We start from the raw sequence: 9,036 nt of genomic DNA on the forward strand, positions 1-9,036 counted from the left end.
ACTTTGTATTAAATTCCAGACCCTATTGGTGATCAGTTTAGAGAACGAAATATAAAGACATTCTTAGGAAATTTATTATTCTTGCCCCTATAAGTGCGTTTCTCCTCGAACACCAATGCTCAGCAGTTCGAACACTTCCACAGGCGCACAGAGAAAACGTTTAAGGAACCAAGCTTACCCGCGTATATCTATAGTTAACAATTTTGAGTCTTTGACAACATTGTAATTTCACTATACACACTATAATCTTCCACTCTAAAAACTAAGTTAAAAGCCGTCTGCTATAGCTTAAACCTCAATCAATACGTCACTTCCCCTACCTATACTTTGAAAATAAACCAACACGAGCTATCAAAAAATCCACTTCGGTAAAACCTGACCATCTCTTCCCATCCCTATAGTAGTCAGTCAGTCAGTCCCCCCCCCCCCCTTCAACAAATTTAACATCGTAAACCGTCAAAGCGGGAGAAAAGCGGAATACGAGGAGACAAAAACATTGCGTACACCCGCAGATGTTTAACTCCGTCGGGGACAGGCTCAAAGCTCCGAGATCTTGAGGCCCTTCTGCCGAGAGAAGCCGAAACCTTCGGTGCGGAGAAATGACGTCGAGGGAGAAGCTAGCCGGTATGCGGGAATATCCCCCGGAGACGAGAAATTTCCAGCACACTCTTCTGAGTGTGTGTGTGTGTGTGTAGCTTGGTATAGGCGCCCGGTCCACCTCCGTCCCTTGTTAAGTGTTTGGGACAGAACCCCAAAAAGTAGATAAGGAATAGGAGATATACCGCGTGCCCGATAGACTAAATCTTCCCCTATCCCCTCCTCCTCCTCTCTTATTAACTTGTCAGGCCAAATAGACCCACGTCTGACGGACAAATTGACCAGGAGAAAAGGCGCGGGTGGACACGGATCAAAGACCCAGTACACTATTTGAAGGATGGAGAGAATTTATTCAATTTACCCATGAAAACATTTACCCTAGCCTAATGATTCTTACGGTACAGAATAAGGCGTGTTCCTCAAGACCTCTCCCGTCTGCTATTGGTCACATTATTCCAAAGACCGATAGAATTCACAACACTCCTTTACCAAAAATGGATCAATTGAAGATGCATTGACAATCGAATTTCATAAGCTTAAATGTATATTATCTTTCAAGAAATTACAACCCGAATTATCTTTTTATTATGAAGTGTTTTTCTTGCATGGGGTATTACCCTCAATTCGATTTTCTTCTGTCAAGTAACCACCATCCATCTGATACTTAAATGAGTATGATCCATTTAAAAGAAAACCTTCGATCCAATTCCTAATGGTCTCACCCTCCCTCAGAGATCGCGCCCATACTTGTTTTCTTCCATAAAGCTTTACCTATCTTCACCCCATATCACTCGGGGTACGCTTTTCACTTCCGACTCGTGACAATAGTAGCGTTTTTCAGTTTTGTCCCCAAAAGTCCTAAACTAGAAGAGGCGGAAGCGGAGAAACAGATAAAGATCTGATGATCTGATGCAGTATATATGTACGGGGTTCAATCAAAATGGAGAAAAGAGTCTCTCATAGGCCTTTATACCACCCCTTAGGACTCCTTTTTTACATATAACGTGGATAGTACAGATAGGGAACTCTGCGGGGCCATGCTACGACACCGACTCTAAGTGCATTTAGGTATCGGGTGACGTTGGGGGCATATGGCACGCCGGAGGGACTACCAACGTTGCTAGCCATCGCTGTGCTACTGTTCTTCTCGGGGTAATGTTTCGACGATGTTTTTGCCAGGGAAATATGCCAAAATTGCATGCAGCGTAAGACCAGATTTGATTGGGGGTTTCGGTTTAAATCGAGTTGGTTTGAGACGTTTGGGTGATATTTCATGTGTCATTGGACTAAGGAAATTGTTGTTGAGTCGTGAATTAACAGTATAAAGGACACTGTTATGCCCTGAACTCCCTGCGTATTGTTTGCGAATTTGCATATGAGGACTTAATTCCCTCTGCAAATATTATGGCTAACGTATCAATGAAGTACTTACATACAAAAATCCAATTTTATTTCACCTAAGAACCATACGAGTTCCATTTAGCAAATATATCCCAATATTCTTCCATAATTTTCGATATACTATAATTGAATATTTTTACCCATATGCGAACTCGACCGTAATCTGGAAGTAACTCTTGGTTAAGGCGATTACCGGAAAGGATATCTGATTCGCGTAGAAAAGTGTCCCGAACCAGTAGGGAATAAAATACATGGGGAGAATAAGAGGAAGTTCAAATGATAAAGAGACGAAAATGGAAAAGCGACCGACTAAAAGGGCCAGGAAATAATCGCCATTAAACCTCGCGCTTTGTCTTCGTGTGCCTTGATCTTACCTTCGACGAGATTCCTTCATGAATGTATTTAATTCTTTCACCCGATTTTGTCATATCATTTCTTAGACAGTTTACCCTAGTCAGGGAGCCAGTGGTCCTATAATTCCTATGAGATCCCATATTTTTGACCCTGTCCTATAATATCCTATAAGTTCATGAATGGTCCAATAATATCCTATATTTTCGACTCAGTCGAAGTTTTCGTGTAGTTTAACATCAAATTATTCAAAATTTAGCTAATTTATCGAGACTACATTTGACACCGAAATTCCGAAGCTCGCTTAACTTGCTCATATTTTTGATACATTATATTTTAATTAACTTCCTCTTTTCGAAGTAAAATCCAATTTTGTTATTTTTTGAAATTTTTCTACATAGTTTAAACCAACATAGTGTTATATATGAGCATTTGTATTGTTTTATTTTCCTATAAAATCCTATAATTACGGAAAAAAATTCCAATTTCTCCTATAAGGAATTAAATTTTTGTCTGGACTCCTTGCCCATTGCAATATTCATGCGAGGGTAAAGTTAACTCTTGATCTTGCTCTAATTCTACGTCCTTTAATGCTTTGATCATTTCTCTGATAGCGAGTGATGTATTCGCAGAATAGCTCGATTACTATTAGCTCATCGCGGAATGAGTATAGATTCGAAGAAGAAAAACAGAGCGCTCATATAAGTTTACTCAATTCCGATTCTGACTAAACGCGATGAGTATATACATACGCCTTGCACTGTTGGTGGGTGGACGCGGAGACTTTGTATCGGCATGGGATTCCTGGAAATAGAAGGACGAGTGGACTGTTTCCGGTTTGTCCGTATTACGTTTCCTCTCCTATATAGTGCACGCGGGTAGATCCGGTCTAGGATATTTAACGAAAAGATTGCTTGGGACGGAAGACTCATTATTTCTACATGTTCAAGCAGGGCTCTTTAATGTAATGGTTAAGGTGTTACCTGCACTGAAGATTTTGGTTGAACGCGGATAAGTCTAGCCCTAGTTCACTAGAAGCTCCGGGAGGCTATAGCCAACTTGGACTGCCTCTAGCGGCGCTTCTTGGTGCGAGGGAAATAACCTAAGAAGGTGACCCCGCCCCTGTGGTGTTTGCTTTTCTTCTGGAGTTGATGAAATGGTAGGCCTATTAACAGATTTGTGGTAATTAAAATAATGTACATCTCTGACTGAGTTGCCATACCCTCTTTCAGATTTCTCCTCCCAGCATGTATATACAGTCTTCCTCCGTTAACCATATACTTATCCTCTTGGGAATTGCCCTGAGGAATTTATTTATTTCGTGCTGCTCAATAGGACATGGTAAGGTCCCCCATCCCTTCTGTGTCGTAGTCAGAAGACAGAGCCTTGGGTCTCTTCTCCGATTTTTAATCCTCTGACTCCTTTTCCTCTCATCCTTTCTCCGTGTATAGTTATCTCTCGTTACGCGTAACTTTAGCGGGAAACCATAGCTAGGGGTCTGTCGTCTTTTGTAACACGTGTTTAATTATGCCGGATTAAATACATATAGATCGACGAAACCTTTTAACTTTTGCATTAAAATGTCTTAAGGGCCCAGCTACCGATAGTTTAGGAAAAGTTTTAACTTTGGACGAAGAATGTTGTTGTATAGACTTTGCGATCCAAAGGGAGATCACGTGATTGTACCCTTTTATACACGTTTTGTTGACTAACTAGAAGACTGAAAAATCATAAATAATACCCAATCTGCCATTGATTTTTCTTGAGTCTGGGTTCTCGTATTACGAAAGCTCAACAAATTAATTATTTAAAATAATTCCTTACCCAAATAGAGACGATATACATGCATCATAAGTTCATAAGATATGTTCTACATTTGTCACTGGTTACTGAGAGCTTCTCATGACGTGACGTAAGTGTAACGTCATAGATTCTCGTGAAGCGACGCCTGCCAAAGGCTTAGTACAAATTACTAAATAGGAAGATGGACTGCAAAATTAACCGAGTATATAGTCAATTCTCGCTTGTCGTTCTCGAACTAGCTCTCAGTAAGTCTCAAGTATTACGAAGTATTGGTCGTGTCATACTTATGGAACATAACTTATAAACTTATGATACACGCAATCATGTAGCCCTTGAAACTACTAGGCTACATCGTACATCCAGTGTGGCATTAAAATGGTTGTCCACAGTTTCCACTTATATTCATTCATTCAAGCACCCATCCGTTCATGAACTTCGTAAAAAGCATTTGAGATGGTTATCACCTTCTATATACCCAAGTTTTAGGCCTAGACATTAAAGAAAGCGGGATCCTTTCATGATTTGCCGACGTCCAGGTTACATCTCGTAACATTAGTATAACAATATCGTCTTCTTTCGTTACACCCTTTTTTAAAGTAAACGGAATATAAAAAAAATATATATCCATATAAACTCAATAATGGTACAGTTTTATATTATTTTCTTTCAACATTTCACCGCCGACATCCTTTGTAACTCGAGACGCTAAACTGTTCCACAAAAAAATATCCCGAAAGTTTTCTACAATGGATTAGTATGATGCGATCTTGGTATACACCGTGTATAGATATGAGATAAAAAATTTCATTGTACATAATCAGAAGTGGATATCGAGGTTGGTTTTGGTTCCCCTACTTCAATTTTGCTCAATGTAGCTGACACAACTTACTTACAATTCTGTGACATGTACTTGATAAAGGGAAAATGGAATATTTTTATTGTAACTGACATTAAACGCCTAGACCAACACGGTTTACCTGCTCAGTTTTCTTGGACATCATAAGTACTTACTAAGAAATCACGGAATGCTATACATGTAGTGCTCTTCTGAAAATTGGCTAAAAATCGATTCATATCCATGGTTTGTTGAATCTTCAGTCACACCCTATCACTTAACCACCTCTAATGGCATCGATAGTTATTTATTTTGTCGAATTTCGTTTTGGTATCCCTTTAAACCATTTGGCGATTAGAAAGCGGCAAGCTTTTTAACAGGGGTAGTGGGGGGGGGGCGAAAGAGAAACTTTAGTCGAAATCGTTTAATCGTATCTTCTGATCTGATCGACATTGGCTCGAAGCTCGTTTTAAAAGCTTAACTTGCGGAAGTTCGAGCCGATGCCACGCAGTTCCGCGTCTAAAGTTGGGCCGAGGATATACCCGCTAAATACGCTTACGAAGTTTCAAACGGCATAACTTATTGAAAACCGGTGGAAAAGCGACCGAAAAGGGGGAAAATCTAAGCCAGTCGCTCACGATAAACAACCTAAGCAATTTAATGCAAGTGGGCTCGAAGATAGTGTTAACACTGCAACAGGCTTAAATTTAAAATTTTTGCGTATTTCTCGAATCTCTTGGCGATCTACATTTTAGACGTATAGTGTTTAGGAGTTTGCGTGTATTAGTGTGTTTCGGCAAAATGAGCTTGCTTAAATATGTATATACCCCGACTGGCTTCAAGGAGTTAAAGTTTCTGAAAACCCTTGGGCTGAAAATAGGCTCTGGTTGGGAATTTGGCAAACGATTATTTAATTAATCGCCTTCTCCTTAACGTTTAGGGGAGCCCTCCTTTAATGGATCTTATTCGTATAAACCTTCGGTTGTTTACCAAAGATGTTGTTAAATTTAAACTACGATCCCACGACTCCAGGGATCCGCGATTGGATGCTTACTGGAATTTATTATAATAAGGGTCATGTTAGGATTATATTTTTCAACTCCCTAAATACTGTTGGTTTCTAATTTGAAATTCTAGATTTTATTTTTGAAAAAATAGTTTTGTCATTATTTTAGTGTTTGGAAAGCTTCAGTGATGACCGGCGTCTTAGTTTTGCTTGAAATGATTGCAAAACTTAAAAAATGAACATATCATCATTATTATATAATTTGGTGTAAATTGGTGTGAAATTACCATTGTAGTTTTGGATAATGCAAATTCCAATTCAGCGTGTTATTAATATAAAGATAAATAATATGGATTTATTTTGAAAAAGAAAATTTAAAGTTTAATATAATCTAATGGCAAAAGAAACTAAAATTAAAAGAGAAAATATAGGCATTAACCGATTTTTTTCTTGATTTCAAAAATCGACATTACACAAAATTGCTTAAATTAATGCAGCTAAATTTAGAATTATGCTTTAATTGATTGTGCGACCCATATATTTTTACCATCAGGCCTAACTAACTTGTTTTACGAAACCGTATTAATTTTTAATTGCTCGATAATACTTCGTTAACACTAATTAAACTTTTGATTAGCTATTCGTCGTATAAATTTCGGGCGTTTTATAAAAATGTTTAAATTAAGTTTTAACAGTATTGGGGGCAAGTCATCGAAGTAGTTTTTGAATCATTGATTGCGTGCGCTTTGAACTAGATTCTGAGTTCCGTATACGCCCATGCATTTCTTGGTATAGGGACCTCTAAATCGCTAATGGGTAACCAAGCAGTCAATATAAAACGTTTCCCAAAACCCCCAGTATCCATCCACCTTTGATGTTACAAATCGGAAGCTAATTTCCTCATTTTAAGAGAGAAATGGCATTAACCGCTGAGATTCGCGTCCTTGTGCGCCGTCGCGAGAGAAATAAGACCAACTAATGAGTTAAATAATTAACCCAGAGTTATCAATTTTTATTTTTACTTAACTGTTGCTCACCCAATTTTAAATTCTCTCAATTTTCGAACACCCAATTTTCAATCCTCCAAATTGTCGCGTTCCCAATATAGGACACAAAATCGTCGACACACAAATGTCTTTCACCCAAATGTCGTGCTCCGGCTGAATACAAACTTAGCTTCTATGCGGTAAATTGACCCTTTATTGTGGAAAAATGACGTAATTGTTAAGAAACTGTGGCTTAGAGATTCTACACTACCAAATTTCTTTCATATAAAAAGTAATGAAAGATGAAATAGATTGTTTTTCTAAATCATAAATATTTCTTTACGGCGTTTGTTCCCTTAAAAGTGACCATTAATATTAAAAATATAATATACTTTAAAAGGTATATAAGATATAGAACGCGCCGCCAAGTTATAACTCTTTGCTGAAAAAGTAAGAACAACAAGCGAAATGGTCAAATCATGTCCGCGAAAAGACAAGTTACCTGAATAAACACAACCCACGAAGACAGAGACATATATATACAACAGCGAATTTTCCCGCCATATCCAAACAGGACCGCAAAACAAGCTAGTGTACTTGCGCGTACAATCCCACGTAGCCATCAGTACCCGAGAATGTCTTTCTCCCTGGTTTCCATCCAGAACAAACGACGTGTCACTGCAAACTCGATTTATCAAGGAAATAACACGATCTTTGCATTTCCAACCCTAAAGAACCCGCTAAAACTATACCATTACCTGTAAAAAACCGTCTGCTAAGCCTATATACTATAGCCGGGTTTATGTTGAAATAAAAAACAATGGTATTGTCGAAGAGGGGGGAAAAAAGCTTTCAAAGACTTCAATTTGATTCAAACACTCGTAGGTTTCCCAAAATGGCCCCTGTATATTTTTCAAAAGTACATGAATAAGAAGTTAGAAAATACCGTAGTCTTCCAGGCTTCATCTTTTTCAACTGAACTGGGAAATAACTATATTAATTTTTAATTCAACACTTTCTGCCATCGCTGGATCATTTGATTTGAAATTATCTGTCCTTAATTGAGATATGAGGCGAGTAATTGTAACTTCGTTTTAATCTACTTACATTCGCGCTGCAATACCGTGTGCGAAGCTTCCTATTGGGAACCCATGGGATGTTTTAAAACATTTCTACGATTTTTGTTTGGTGGCCAAGCCCGCTTCACTTACATTCTTAAAACCCAGCAGAAATCTAACATATTTAAACCTAAATCTCGAGCCTTCTCTGACTGCAACCGGTATTTCCAAAGGATTGTGGGTCGTTTAAAATAGAACGCTATAAAACAAACCTAGCCTAGGGTCCTGTCCCTTAACGGATAGCGCCGCGCAATTTTTACGTTAGCCATGGGATTATTAACTGTACCGTGTCTCAATTTCAATCTTCGCCTTTTACAAACGTATCGTCAATGTATAAGTTAGATTGGATGGTACGGAGCTTTAACGACGGGACCAACTGGGTTAGGGGATGTTTGAAGTCGTCGACACTTTTCCGAGTCGAAAATGTCCCATAAGGGAATCATACCGAAAGGTTTTCGGGTCCGGGACTCAACACTAAATTGACCTCTTTCTAGCGCCAAGTATACCGTGTTCCCCTTCTCGCACTCACTTAGGTCCAAATTTACGACTCTTGTTTTTGCGAATGCGTTCGCTCAGCTTTCGACGATGAAACATTTTACAGTAAATTGTACGTATTTTTGATTGGGAACGATTTCCCGTATATACGGAGCGTCGACCATGCTTGAAAAATACCGAGGATACTTTTCGACTTTTACTCGACAACCATGCCTGCTTTGCGGCGGTCTCGCGAGGCTCGTACGATTTTACCCGTCCATTTCGTTTTCTCCTACCAAGGTGGCTTCTCCTCCTGGAAAGGGGATTTTTTGGGGGACCGTTTTGTCTACTGGATGTAAAATGACTTTGCCTTTGATTCAGTTCAAGGCTTGAACTCGCCTGAAATAATATTTTTTTTCTCTACAAAATTGGATGTTTATCCCTTCTGGTGACGATTCACAAACT

General features: G+C 38.8%; 1 long non-coding RNA gene across 1 annotated transcript in view; it reads left to right on the top strand.

Annotated features, from left to right (window-relative positions):
• Positions 1-9,036, top strand: part of LOC149623484 (uncharacterized) — a 57,965-nt gene that overhangs the window by 45,693 nt on the left and 3,236 nt on the right. The gene's annotated exons all lie outside the window — the stretch shown is intronic.

The sequence above is a fragment of the Phalangium opilio genome, unplaced genomic scaffold (assembly GCF_054372755.1).
Source record: "Phalangium opilio isolate 3A_F unplaced genomic scaffold, DU_Popi_V2 ptg000113l_1, whole genome shotgun sequence".
NCBI lineage: Eukaryota > Metazoa > Arthropoda > Arachnida > Opiliones > Phalangiidae > Phalangium > Phalangium opilio.